The sequence below is a fragment of the Diabrotica virgifera genome, chromosome 10 (genome assembly GCF_917563875.1).
Source record: "Diabrotica virgifera virgifera chromosome 10, PGI_DIABVI_V3a".
Taxonomy (NCBI): Eukaryota; Metazoa; Arthropoda; class Insecta; order Coleoptera; family Chrysomelidae; genus Diabrotica; species Diabrotica virgifera.
In genome coordinates, this window is record NC_065452.1 from 127471059 (window position 1) to 127486922 (window position 15864).

General features: G+C 32.3%; 1 protein-coding gene and 1 long non-coding RNA gene across 2 annotated transcripts in view; both read right to left on the reverse strand.

Moving 5' to 3' along the window:
- LOC114340898 (phosphatidylinositol 3-kinase regulatory subunit gamma-like) overlaps nt 1-15864 on the reverse strand; it is a 773815-nt gene that overhangs the window by 249736 nt on the left and 508215 nt on the right. The window lies entirely within an intron of this gene.
- Nucleotides 1-15864, reverse strand: part of LOC126878515 (uncharacterized) — a 173497-nt gene that overhangs the window by 150613 nt on the left and 7020 nt on the right. The window lies entirely within an intron of this gene.

Sequence of the window (15864 nt, forward strand, 5' to 3'; positions counted from 1 at the left end):
TTATTATCGAAATAGAAGATCCAAATCAACCACCCCCAGGAGCAAGCAACCATACACCATTACAGCCTCCATCAATTCAAGAAGTACGGGATGCACTAAAACATCCAAAAAATAATAAAATCTCCAGGAAGTGATGGTATACTCGCGAAAATCCCGGAAAAGTGGTGTATTGGAATCGTTTGCCCGCTGCACAAAAAGGGTGATCAATTGGAATGTAGAAACTATAGGGGAATAACCCTTTTTAATAGAGCTTACAAAATATTTTTGAGTATCTTATATGGTCGCCTAAGTGCACATTCAGAGGAGCTTCTTGGCGAATATCAAAGTGGTTTTAGGCCTGGTCGATCAACAACAGATCAGATCTTTGTGCAAATACTGGAAAAAACCATTGAATTCAATATCGACACATACCATCTTTTTGTAGATTTTAAATCGGCCTATGATAGTGTCCTAAGAAATAAATTGTATGAAGCCATGGATGAATTCCACATCCCCGATAAACTGATAAGATTGGTTAAGGCTACAATGCGTAAAGTTGTTTGCAAAGTCGAAATACATCGCGAACAATCACAGGCCTTTGGAACGCATGTTGGGCTGCGACAGGGAGATGCGCTGGCGTGTCTTCTTTTCAACATAGCTCTGGAAAAGTCGGTCAGAGATGCCTGAATAGACAACACAGGAAATATTTTTAATAAATCATCCCAAATTTTGGCATATACAGATGATGTGGACCTAGCTGCCCGCACAACACGCAAGCTAGAAGAAATGTATACCACCTTCCCAAATGCCTCAAAAAATATGGGCCTGCAAGTAAACGAGGAGAAAACTACGATGATGGTATCTAACTACGATGATGGTATCAACACCCAACAATAGAGCCAGAAACATCGGTCACCAATTCACGGTTGATAACTCTACCTTTGAAGTTGTGGACACACTCACATACTTAGGCTACTTGATTACCAAGGAGAACGTCATGACGGAAGAAATCCAGCGAAGGATAATCCTAGCAAACAAATGCTATTTTGGACTGAGTAGACATATGAGAAGCAGAAACTGAAGCTAAAAAACAAAAATAACCATATATAAAACCGTTATACAACCAGTGTTGACATATGGATCGGAGACATGGACCATCTCCAAGGCAGATGAAAACCTTCCGCTTATATTTGAACGAAGGATCCTGAGAGGAATATTCGGTGGCATCTGTGAAAATGGTGTTTGGAGGAGGAGGTACAACTACGAGGTATACCAGAGATATTTGGTGGTAAAAACGTAGTATCTCTTAAAAGAATAGGAAGACTAAGATGGGCAGGACATGGGCCGATGACTTTTGATAGAGTATACATCGTTTAACATTCCGTGAGCTCGTTTAATCCATTTAATGCGGTGCATTAGTCCGCATATAAGGCTATTTCCCAAAGATTATTATTATTATGTGTTCCTGCTTTGTCTGCTATCTTTTTCAACTCTTTCCGGTCCTGAATCTTTTCTCTCCAATTTGCAATTTCCCCATTTGATATATCCTCTAGTAAATTGGTCTTTCTATCTTACGTTTAGTCTTTTTCTTGATCTGTTTATTACTGGTTTCCAGTTTTCATATTTAGTGCGTCTTCTTCTCTTCTTTTTGTGACCAAACTGTCTCAGTCTTTGTACTTTAATAAATTTTACTATGTCTTGCCCTTCGGTTAAATTTATTATTTCCTATGGTCTACTAGTCTACTCAAAGCTTTTCTAGCAGCACTATACTTTTCTGAGAGCCAACAAATGAAAAGAATATTGTTATTTTATAGTTCTTGGCATCTCATAACACGGTCATTCATTAATTGTGTAAATTAATGTCATTAAAAGATCGGTTTTTGTGCAAATATTACAATACAATCAGTTGAATACACTCAAAACTATCTACTGATACAAAGATTGACAAATCACACTTCCAGACACAGATAAGGCTATTATTTGTGGTAGAACGTGTATCAATCAAATAGAGAAAGAAAGTCTACGAATTACAAGTCAATTTCTGGAAATAACTTATTTACCTTAGCTAAACAAACAAGTCTGGCAGTGTAAATTCTCCTTGTATACATCGTGTTGTGTATATGTTAAGTACACAATAATGAGCCAATATTTTCACTGATAAAAACAGTATTAGAGCAATGAAATAAGAAGTAATCTGTATGCGAGATTAAAAACTAATTAACATATCTAAGAAAAAATGTGCTATCTACATTGCACACTTAAGATACACAGGACACGTTAAAATTTATGCAACATCAGCGTACCATACAGTTACAGTACTTTTTTTCGATATGTATATATAATTATATACTAAGGATTTCCACAGTTTTCACTGTATTTCTTCACTCGACAGTTTTAAGTTCTTTCTGTCTTGCCACTTCCCTTCTCTCCTCTTCTCACCATTGCTTCGTCCACTTCATGTCTGAAGGATCTTCGGGTTCTGCCTCTCTTCCTTTTTCCTATCGGGCTCCACTCTGTTATTCTGTTTATCCAACGATTATGGTCTGCTCTTCTGACATGTCCGTACCAGGTTTATCTCTTCTGTTCGATGTAGTCTATTATGTCTGAGTTCACTCAGACTTCTTCTTTTTGTTTTTATGCTGATGTTCTTATCCCACAGTACCAGGTTCAATTTTCGTATGCAGTCTCTTGTTTTCCCTAGTCTATTTTTTATATCTTCCTCAGTTGTTCATTTGTTTGATGTTATAAAACCTAAATACTTGTACTTATGTGTTCCTCTGATTTGTTTACCTTCATCTATTTCCAGTTGTTTTATTTCTGTATTCTCCTTCTTCTTCTTCTTCATGTACCATGTCCTTTCAGAACGTTGGTTACCATCATAGCTATCTTAATTTTATTCACTGCCACCCTAAATAGCATGCTTGTATCAACACCATACCAATCTCGCAAGTTCTTCAACCATGAGGTTCTTCTTCGTCCTGGACTACGTTTGCCTGCTATTTTTCCTTGCATGATATTTTGTAGCAACCTATATTTGGGACCTCTCATTACATGTCCGAAATACTCCAGCTTTATCTGCTTGATGCTTGTTATGATCTCAGTAGTCTTGCTGAGACGTTCTAGTATTGTGGAGTTTCGAATCTTCTCCACCCATGAAACTGTATTCTCCGTTGTTAGGTATTCAGTTTTCTTTAGGTTTATTTCCATCTCATTCCTTGTATATTCCTGTTCCAGTTTCCTCATCATAAAACTGAGATCATCTTCGTCCTGTGCGATCACCATTTGGTCGTCACCAAAACTTAGGGTAGGTATATAGATATTCGTTTACTGGTATACCCATTCCTTCGCACTTTCTTTTCCATGGTTTCAGGGTCTTTTCCAGGAATATTTTGAACAGGGTAGGGGATGTAGAGTAGCCCTGTAGTAGTCCCTTTGTCGTCTTAATTGGACTGCATATTCGATTGCCCATTTTGATAGCTACTTTGTTATTCTTGTAGAGATTTTCGATATGTGGCACACGTTAATGTGAGGATTTGCAGATTTAGAACAAAATCTACAATTCTGTAGAACATTTCCCAAAAGACATATCTACTCAACTTAATGAAAATAAACCACAATTTTAATTATTGTTAAAAAATAGATAATATAGAAATGCCCAAAGAAAATAGGTTCAGAACCATTCCAAAAACTGCTGTTAATGATCTCCTTTTAGCATTTTCTTAGAATTTTCCATGCTAGAAAATGCAGTTGCTTCCTGGATAACGCTAAGCACATATTGGCATTTAGATAATCATAGTTTAGCAGATGAACAACAGGGTTTTCGTACAGGAAGATCGTATACAGATGTAATATTCGTCATAAATCAAATTATGTACTGAGAAATCACTAGAGTATAATAGACCAACATTTCTGTCTGATTCACTTGAAGAAAGCATATGACAGAGTAAGACTTAAAAATGTAATCCATCTTCCGTATAATAAAGAAGTCCCCAGATATCATAAAAACTATTGAAAACATCTACCAAAACAACAAAATGGAAGTCAGAATAGATGGACAACTTACAAAACCTTTAGATATAGGCAGCGGAATCAGACAAGCAGACTCACTGAGTCCTATGTTCTTCAATTTGATCATGGATGAAATCATCAAAAGCGCCAACAAAGGAAGAGGATACAGAATGGGAAACAAAGAAGTAAAAATACTCTGCTACGCAGACGACGCAATATTGATAGCCCAAGGTGAAGATAGTCTGCAAAGATTAGTCCACAGATTTAACATAAGAGCAAAAGAATCCAATACGAAAATTCCATCTAAGAAAACTAAAAGAATAGTAATCAGTAATGATCCAATCAGACGTAAACAAGAGAATGATAGCATCAGTATTGAACAAGTAATGGAAATAAAATAGCTTATTACTTGTCAAACTAAGGAGACCTGCACAAAGTAAGAAATAAAATACCTACAAAAAGCAAACAGACTGGCAGGATGTCTTAATAACACTATCTGTCATATTAACTCATTTGGTCCCACTGTACTCGTCTAACTACAGCAGCAAAAATGGCCTAGTAGTGACACATCTGGTAAAAAAGTGGTACTCCACGTGTATGTACGATTCTAGTAGGAAGTGTTCTAATAGATTTTCACAAATTATACTCTAGTTGGCGCTCTTCTTCGTAATTTTTGCCTCAGTAATTATAACCTACCCTCGATATTTCTGTTTGATTATTGAAGTGCTTGTGATTTTGATATTATTTATCATTTTTTTAACTTTTACTAGTAATGTTTATTTATTCAATATAAGATTTTTTTTATTATTTTTGTTTTTATGTTACAAAATAGACCCGTACTCATCTGAGTACAGTGGGTTTGTATGAGATCAAAATGATTAATTGGTTTTTTATTGTTTCAGGTTCAATATTGGTATTGGAATGGATTTTCAAGAATTGTCGCCTATTAGTCCCATTGGGTTTTATGGAAAACGTTATAGAACTCTTGCTTTAGCTTCAGATGACCTAGCGAATTCCACTCGATAAAGATGTGTCGGTGGTAGTTATTCCTCCTGAGATTGACTATCAAACTGACAATGAAGAAGTAGATGAGGATGATCTTCAGACTCAAAGCTTTCCGATTGACGTTCCCGGAGAAATAGAGGTTCGTAGCAAAATTAACACCCTGTAGAATTGTAGTAGTTTGACATCTAAAACTCTACTTACGTTCAAATGATTTTTAATATACCCTACTATTGTTAAGAATCATTAGTATAGCTAAATTTTTAATTTTAGTATACAGGGTTGGTCGAAACTCGGAATGAGTATTTTCTGAGTTTTCTTAAATGGAACACCCTGTATTTTAGTATTGTAATGAAATGATATTTTATGGTACTTTTTTATTTCTTAAGCATTCCCTATACCTAACTGCTTTAATTTGTGCTTAATTGTTAATCGCACCAACACCAACAATCTTAACTAAGTAGGTATTTCGATAGCTAAACCATTATTGGTAATTTTAAGGACCAGTCTGGATTAATATGTATTTATATCTGAAAAATTATTTGGGATTGAGTATTTTCACGGCCAACCTAATAAAATTTTACGTATTTTTTGTTGCAATTAATGTTTAGCTTGAATCACCAACAACTCACAAATTAAAGCAGTTAGGTATAGGGAACGCTCGAGAAATAAAAAAGTACTATAAAATATCATTTCACTACAATACAAAAATACAGGGTGTTCCATTTAAGAAAACTCAGAAAATACTCATTCCGAGTTTCGACCAACCCTGTATACTAAAATTAAAAATTTAGCTATACTAATGATTCTTAACAATAGTAGAGTATATTAAAAATCATTTGAACGTAAGTAGAGTTTTAGTTGTCAAACTACTACAATTCTACAGCGTGTGAATGTTGCTACGAAATTAATAAAAAGCGTAATTATCTTTTAAAATACCCTGTATAATATTACAAAACCTTATATTTTAAGAAAGAAGACATCGAAGAGAATCCAAAAATGTAAAAATATACAGGGTGTCCCATTTAAAAAACAAGTTATAAGCAACTTCCGGTATAACCGGAAGTTGCAAAGAGATGAACATATTTTCATTTAATAGATCATCCTTCAAAACCCCTTTATTCCAATTTTCATGATTCTGTTGCCTTTAGTTCTCGAGATATTTCTAATAGGCCAGTTATCTGCCTCACCCTATATAATATATTTCAAAAACCAAAGAATTAAATGTCCATAAATATTTACGTATTCCAAAAAAGTTTCAAATTTTTAACGAAGCCAGTTTTTGCAGTGTAGTTATATTTGAAGTACTTCATTTAGGATATAATATGTATAATAATTCAGACACATTTAGAACATGGGACAGGTGCTTTAGTTATTCATTTCAGTGAGTGCACTCAAGAACTGAAACTGTATCATCAAATATTCAAGAGCATTCTAGACACTTACATTTCCATCACACGTTATGCTATTATTTCTCCATGGTCAGGGCATTTTAAAGAATGGAATTTTTTTTAAATAATAAAATATATTATTTCTTAAAAAAACTTTAACTCTGTAAATATTACCAAAGTTTGTTGTATGTGCTACTTTCCGTTACGATTTTCTTCCACTTATTTCAATATTTCCATTTTCCTACATAAGTCTCTCCAGTTTCTCACGCTCAGGATTCTGATATTTCCCATGGTCTGGTCTGGTCATCCTATCGGTCTCTAGGTCTTCCCCTTGGTCTTTCAGTTTTTGACTTCCATCTAGAATCTAGAGACCTTCTTAATCAGTAGGTCATTGTACTTTCTCTCGATGTGTCCGAGCCATCTCAGTCACTGCGCTTTAATGAATCTTATATATATATATATATATATATATATATATATATATATATATATATATATATATATATATATATATATATATATATATATTCTCCCTTCAATATGTCTCTTATGCTTCTCATTTCTCCTTTTTCCATTCTTTTCGGGACCATAATTCCTCTGAGGATTTTCCTTTCGAATATTCTTTATCATCTTTATTTGTGAGGCACATTACACCTTGATTTTTCATTTCATTAAATAATTTATTTGTTCTTACAATACAGTCAAAGGCCTTTCTGAAGTCTACTAAGAAAGTGTGGAGTTCTATGTTGTGTTCGTGGCATTTCCCGTACATGTTTAGCTTATAATTTAGCGATGTTTTTTAAGTATTGTGTAAGTATTCTTCTCTGGACTTGTATCTCCCTAGAGCAGTGTTTCCCAACGTGGGGCCCACGCCCCACAGGGGGGCAATTTGATTGTTAAGGGGGGCAATTCGAAAATGGACTCAACATGAGTTAAATCTTTTCACTAATGGCCATTTAGATGAAATGCTAGGTTTCGGTACCAGAAACGAAAAAAGCACATTCTTAAATAATTTCGGTAAATAATTATTAGGTATAATTTCGATATACTAAAATTTCACCTGGATCTTTGGCGTCACAAGTAAACTTAAAATTTTGAAAAGAGAACAACATTAAAGTCTCTACGTACTACTTATACTTCAACTACTAATAATCGTGTTCTTGGGGATAGTTATCCAATTTTTTTATTAATCGTTTAAACAGGAAAAATCATACTATACTATAGGAGAGACTTTAATAACACAATCAATAGCAGCATTTCTTAACGGTTCTTAAAAAAGATGACAAATACCTAAAAGCTGTGCAACTCAGTAACAATACTGTTAGCAGAAAAGTAGACGAAATGAGTGAAGATATTGAAAAACAACTTGTTGAAAAGCTGAAAACAAGAAATTTGTCAGTGAAAATGGATGGATCAACTTTAACAGTGGGACAGTATTGGTAACTTAGGTAAGATATAGGTACTGATAAATAAAGGACACTTTGTTGAAAAATTGTTGTTCTGTAAAAAACTAGAAATCATCACTAATTTCAAAGATATATAATAAGTTAAAAAAGCTGCTTGATGTCAATGATATACCAATAAAAATATAACATCTTGTACGGCAGATGGTGCTCCTAATATGATGGGCAAGAAAAATGGCTGCTTAAAATTGATGTTCAAGTTATTTTGTGAAGAACAAAATGAAGACTGAAGACCCAGTGTGACTTTTACTTCATACTGAAGTAAAATGGCTACCTAAGATGCTTGAAAATATTTGTGACTCAGTTTTATAATTTTTGAAAGAGTTTGAACAGTTTCATTGACTCAAAAAATGTGAAGTAACTGATACCACTTGCTATTGCCATTCATCTCAATATTATATCGGCTGATTTAAAAGAAAGATTTTTTGATATAAAACAAATTGATTTTAAACCTGATTAGTTAGAGGATTTGCCTGATATATCAAATGTGCAGTATCAAAAAGAACTCGCAGAATTGCAAAATAATGAGTCAGGTAAAAGTGTGCGTAATAAAAAAGCGAGGAAACAAAAATAAATATCCAAATTCAACCAAATGTGCAAGAAAGCTATTGCTACCACTTCCATCTTTATATTGTGAAGTAAGTGCTGTAAATGATTTTCTGCTAAAAAAAAGAAATGGGCTGGATATAGCACAACGTCAAGACTTGAGACCGAGGCTAACCAAACTGGAACATAATATGAAATATCTGTGCAGCAAGCATCACGTACAAGAATCTCACTAAATTAATATGTATAGAAAAAGCTATGAAGAATTAAATTTCTTAATATTAAATATTATATCGAAACCCCCATCGAACAAGGTTGTAACTCATTTTTAGCGATTTTACAGGAGATGCAAAAAGAAGATTAGACTCTTTTACACTAATGTGATATATTTATAACATAATAAGAGATTACTGTGAGATGTATGCTTTGTAATTTTATTAGCTATTGAAAATCTTGAGTGTGATTGAGATACAACCTTGAGATTAAACATGAGTATTCGTAGAAAAAGGTTGTAACTCGCCTAACAACCATTTTACACTCTCTGTGTTAATTATTTTTCCCGTTTAACTATTAAAAGGTTGTAGGTTTTGAGTTATTTGCAATGTAGCTAGGAGAAAATTAGTTTTTATGGTATATTTAAACAAAATATCAACTCACAGTTTACACAGTTTTAATTGGAAATTATAAATTTTACAATAACAATAATATTCTATCACTATGAAAAAAACATGGTATGAAATATCTCAAATTTTTCGCATTTTTATTGCGTATTTGTAAATATTTCATTTTAAACCATTTTACTTTATTACTTTACTCTTTTACTATTAATATCTACTTCAAAATTAACATATGTGCCCTTAAATAGGTTAAAATTTAGAATTTGATTCCGATTTATTTCAGTTACATATTTAGGCTTGCCTAATGCTTTGGCATATCGTATCACGGTTATCCATTGGTGTGGAACATATACGACTTAATGATTTTTCCGTTTTTCTACAAGGGCATGTATTGAATCACCCTCGTTTTGTGAATGTGCTATTTAAAAAAATACATGTGTAATGTTAATATTAAACTTTTTCACTACATAGAAGTACGTAGCAAACACTATTCTATACTTATTTTGTCCACCGCAACTATCAAAAAGGAAAAATAGTCCGTAAATCCTTTTTTACTTTTATTTCGATAAATTGACTTATGAGATGCACCATATGTTTGAATACTTTATAAATTAAACATACGTGCAACAAAGTTATAACTAATTTAAAAACCTTGTTAATCGTCAAGTATAAAGAAAGTAAATATTTAACATAGGGAGTATCCAGTGTTACTGCCTTTTTCAGGCTAAAATGGCACACGTAAGTTTAAATCTTATTAGTAATATTTTCTGTTATTGTTCTAGTTTAGTATTATTATATTGGATAGTTCTTGATGATGTATTAAGAAATGAAAAATACGCGCCAAGATGTTTTATTTTTCTGCATAAAAACGGTGCATCATATGAAAAAAAGTCAAGAAAGGTTTTTATCATAAATTAGACTTGGAATATAAAAATAATTTTTAATTCGAAATATCTCAGTGGCGTACTATTTTTTTCTTTAAAATAATTCAGACCATTGCCCGTAGGCGCGCCAATGATGAATACAAAATGCTAAATTGTATGTCAAAAAATTCGTAATAACTACTTCCTAAAACTCACCAAATTTCATTTTCATAGCTCAACTGGTCTTAGAGCAATAAATAAATTGGCAGTTTGAAATAAAAATTTCAACACCCCGTATCTCCGAAACTAAGCATTTGCAGACATATGTTTATAGAGCAAACTGGCATTAATTTTTCATGTAGAATTAGCCCTTAAAATTTTTCATACTTTTTACTAACACCCTGTATATCATACTAGTGACGTCATCCATCTGGGCGTGATGACGTAAACGACTATTTTTTTAAAGGAGAATAGGGGTCGTGTGATAGCTTATTTGAAAGGGTATTCAATTCTCTATTCAGTAATATAAACATTAAGATAATTATTTATACAGGGTGTCAAAAAAAAATTTTTTTAATTAAATAAATTTACATAAAAAGAAGACTGTATGTAATTTATTTATTTCAAAATATTTTATACTGCTGTTAGAAAACAGAAATAAAAGTTTATTGCACAAATAAACATTGCTTTTTGCTTAAATTCAATGTTTAAACTGCCAAGAGGCAGATGGGTGGCAGCTTGAACATTGAATTTAAGTGAAAAGTAATGTTTATTTGTTCAATTAACATTGAATGTATCTTGAATTAAATAAATTACATACACTCTTCCTTTTGTGTCAAATAATATAATTAAAAAAATTTTTATACCCTGTATAAATAATTATCTAAATACATATTTATATTACTGAATAGAGAATTGAATAACCTTTCAAATGAGCTAGCATACGACCCCTATTCTCATTTAAAAAAATAGTCGATTACGTCATCCCGCTCAGATGGATGACGTCACTAGTATGATATATATCGTACCATCAATGCAAGACTATCACAACCCAAAAATTACCATTTTTTGTTTTTTATGAAAATGTAATGGTAATGGGTAGTCTAACATAATGAAAGAGTATTATAACTTAACATTAATATTGTTTAATAATGTCTTATATTAAATTTTGAGTTATAATACTCTTTCATTATGTTAGACTACCCATTACCATTACAGATTTATAAAAAGCAAAAAATGGCAATTTTTGAGTTGTGATAGTCTTGCATTGATGGTGCGATATGTCAAAAAATCATAATTTAAAAATCGCATAACTTTTGTATTTAACATTTTTTTCTAATTCTGTAAATGAAGCAGTTTACAGGGGGGTCAAAATATAGTGAAGAACCCTGTACACAGTGTGGAAAATCAAAGACATTAAATCGAAATGCAATAAATCGACTTAACGCGTTTGAAATGTGGACATTTAGAAGAAGAGTGTTAAGGATTTCATGGGTAGATAGAGTGAATAATATAGAAGTGTTAAGGAGAATAGGCAGAGACAGGGAAATCGAAAACACAATAAAAGAAAGGAAATTGCAATGATATCTCGGACATGTGATGAGAGGCTAAAGATATAACATCCTGAGACTCATAATTCAAGGAAAAATAGAGGGTAGGAGAAGCGTAGGAAGTAGACTCGTTTCCTGGTTGAAGAACCTGAGAGAATGGTTTGGTTGCAGCTCGAGGCAACTGTTCAGAGCAGCTGCCTCGAAGGTCAAAATAGCCATGATCATTGCCAACCCTCGTCGCGGAGGTGGCACTTAAAAGAAGAAGTATTTAAGTTATGGCGAGCACTGTGTGCGTTTTTATCCCAATATCTAGCCTACACGGAGATGAGAAACACCAAAGCTGATAATTTCGAGTGTCAATGATATGTGCCAGGACTATGAAAGATTTTAAGAAATATTTTGTATTTGTATTCTTTAATTCAGTATCGTTTTGTATTCTGAGCTGTTAACATCTAAATAAAACTTGTAGACCAGGGCGGATCTGTAAAAATATTAGTACATTTGGACGTTGAGAGGTGACTCAAATTTTTTTGCAGAAATTGCTTGAAAATAAATCAAATAATAATATTTGAGTTATCCTCCCTCTCAAAAAGGTCCGGAACATTGTTTAAATAAACAAAATGTCAAAAAATTAAGGAAAAATTCGATTTTTTTCTTGGTTTTTTGATTATAACTTTAAAAGTATTCATTTCCGAGAAAAGTTGTACTGACATAAAAGTTGCGTAATTAAATTTCCTATAATATAGAATTAGTTAAAAATTTAAGAAATACTCACAATTGTTGCAAAATAGCAATAATTTTGAAAAAAACATACAAAAACAAGTATTCGCATTTTACGTTTTTCAACAATTTATGCTACACTTAGGACCTTCATATTTCACCTTGAAAAATTTTATGATACAGTAAAACAATACTGTAAATTTCATTAAGATCGGTTCAATAGATTTTGCAACATAAATTTTGCAATCCAGCTTTCGTAAAAAAAATTCATTTTTTCAAAATGTTACAGGACTGAAAATAAAGCAGATAGCAAGTTGAAAATTTTTTTGCACATAGAAGTGTACTGTACCATTCATTTGCAATTTTGCAAAATTAAAATCGCTTAACACCACGGCGTCAGGAATTTTTTTAAATAAGCATTAATTATTGGTGCTACGCGCAGGACAGCGGATAGGTTGCTCTGATTGGGCATTTCAATGACCTTTTATAATGATTGATTCATTTTAATTTTTATGACATTTTGATATAAATAAATAAATTTGTTTATTGCAAAATAAAAACACATACTCTATCCTTTGAAATAACACTTTTATTAGCAAAAACTTTCTTTGTTCATATATTTTAACTTAAATAATAAAAGTTTATTATTTTTAAACATATTCAATTGTTTAAACAATATTTCACAAACAATAATAAAAATAAGTTTGATTTTTGTGGAATTAAAATATTAAAATACAACAAAATATAGAGTAAGAAAGTAATATATTAGATAAAGATTAGAAGAAATTTTGGTGGAAATCAACCTGTGTGAATCGAACACAGCTGTCCTGCGCGTAGCACCAAAAATTATTGTTTATTTCAAAAATTTTCTGACGCCGTGGTAATTAATCGATTTTAATTTTGAAAATTGCAAATGAAAGGTAGAGTACATTTCTATAAGCAAAAAAAAAATTCAACTTGCTATCTGCTTTACTTTCAGTCCTGTAACATTTTGAAAAAATGAATTTTTTTTGCGAAATCTGTATTGCAAAATTTATTTTGCAAAATCTATTGAACCGATCTTAATGAAATTTACAGTATTGTTTTACTGTATCATAAAGTTTTTCAGGGAGAAATATGAAGCTCCTAAGTGTAGCATAAATGGTTGAAAAACGTAAAATGCGAATACTTGTTTTTGTATGTTTTTTTCGCAATTATTGCTATTTTGCAACTAGGGTTACTATTTTTTAAATTTGTAACCAATTCTATATTGTAGTAAATTGAATTACGCAACTTTTATGTCAGTACAACTTTTCTCGGAAATGAATACTTTTAAAGTTATAATCAAAAAACAAAGAAAAAAATCGAATTTTTCCTTCAATTTTTGATATTTTGATTATTTAAACAATGTTCCGGACCTTTTTGAGAGGGAGGATAACTCAAATATTATTATTTGATTTATTTTCAAGCAATTTCTGCAAAAAAATTTGAGTCACCTCTCAACGTCCATCTCAAAACAGATCCGCCCTGGACTATTGTGCATTTCCTTCAATAGTTTCGTTAATTAATTTTCCAACGAACACACATCAGTTTATAAAGAATAAAACTTTTATAGGTCTTATGCTATTGTCTCTTTGGATAGCAACGCGTTTTACATCTATTACGTCTGTATCATGTGTTTATGTTTTATAGACTGGTATTTGAATTAAAAACGAGAAGGAAATTCTGTATTCGACCTCCGACCATGAATGGAAGGTATATCAAGACAGACTCATTTGAATCTATAATCTACAAGGCTTCTAATTGTTTGAACTTTTATATAATATTTTTATATATTTTTTAATTCAATTCAAACTGACGCAATCAGTTCCGGAAGTCGATAATATTTTTTTAACATTTTCATTATAAATTTATAGAAAACTTACTTTCCCACCTTTTAAATTATGTATATTGAAATAATTGTTATTAAAAAAAGGTAATTTATAAAAGTCGTACGCAGAAACGAAAGCAAAAAAGAATTAATCGTGATATGTAACGAGATAAAAAATTCAACTATATAGCATTAGTAACTGCACGTGTAAATATGTTCAGGCTTAATAATTGTTTTTATTGTTTTTATTTGTTTTTGATGGTTTTCTATAAGTTCCGTGAATATGATCAGTTATAAAAGTCATTTCTATTTAAATCTAATACGCAAATGTTGAAACCGTGCTGTGTGTGCGATCTTTGATGTGCAGATCTTAACATAGGGGCTGATTTGACATCGGGTTCACAAAAAATTTAAACTCAAGCAAAAAGGAATAAAATAATATACTCATACATACAATACGAAATATTTAGGCGGTAGGTGTGTTCTTTTTTAGAATCCTTTTGCCGAGCACACTGGAATTACAGCCACTAGACATATTTTATTATATACGCGTAGAAATAATATTTGAAGATTTCTATTAATGTTAACTTAAAGAAATATAATATTATGTTTCGTTTAATTTGTATAAATGGATTATAAAGCGTTTTTATGAAGCACATTTGTTAGGAACAACAACCGACAGTTTTTTTGGAATTCAAAAAACGAAAAATTTTCAAATCGATTTTTCTAGAAAACTGTGTATTCTATCGACTAAAGAAAGAGTACTTTTTAGTACTAGAATACCTCACAATTTAATAATCCAGAGTCAAAATTGCTTAAAATTTATATACAAAAAAGTTATGCGATCAAGTAACCGTTGCCCTACCCAAAACGGACGCCTATGACCGGTACTAGAAATTTGCAATAGATGGAATCGGTTTATCTCTGGAAGGATAAAGACGCGTACCAATCTTCGTTTTTCGAACTAGAAGCGTTCTGGAGATATTTAAGAAAAAATAATTACAAGACGCCATTTTCAGAGAGCTCTAGCTCCCCTAGGGTTTGCTCACTACGGAGACCAAAGGATGGTATATCCTAGCCTAGAGCATGGCATCTTACTCTTCATATTCGTGAATTCTCGCATTTAAAATAATGTATTTATTTTACCTGGCGATCGAAACTATATTATCGATCGCTATGTAAAATAAATGCATTATTTTAAATGCGAGAATTCACGAATATGAAGAGTAGGATACTATGCTCTAGGCTAGGATACCATCCTCTACTCTCCGTAGTGAACGCACCCTAAGGAAGCATTTTCGGACTAGGTGAATTGGGTTAAATTGTCTTAAAATTATCTGAGGAATTTAGTGGCTTCGTTTGTCGGTAGAGTTTCTGGACACCCTGTATATGATCAGGGGAGAGACAGAAAAAAAAACAAGATTTTAGTGTGAGGTCTTTAGGTGGTAAAAGCTATAGGTTTAAAAGGGTGGACAATTATTTTGAATACCAGGGTGTAGTATTCGATGAAAATGGAAAAGAGGAAGGGGAGCTCCATGCCAGAATAGCAAAACGAAAAAAAATTGGTAGTTTAAGAACCCTAATGAACTCAAAATACGTTTCTAGACAAGGCAAACTGCGAATATATAAAACAGTAATTAGACTCACAGTAACATATGTCTGCGAGGCATGGACATTAAATAAGAAGGAAGAGGATACTCTGGTAAGGTGGGAAAGGAAAATACTGAGACGCGTATTCGGAGCACGGGGGACGGAAGACGGGTGGGATATAAGAACCAACATCATCATCAGTAGCTCGACAACCCTTTTTGGGCCCTGGCTTCTTCTAGGATTTTCCGCCATTCTGTTTTGTTCCTTGCTTTGTTCTTCCAGTGGG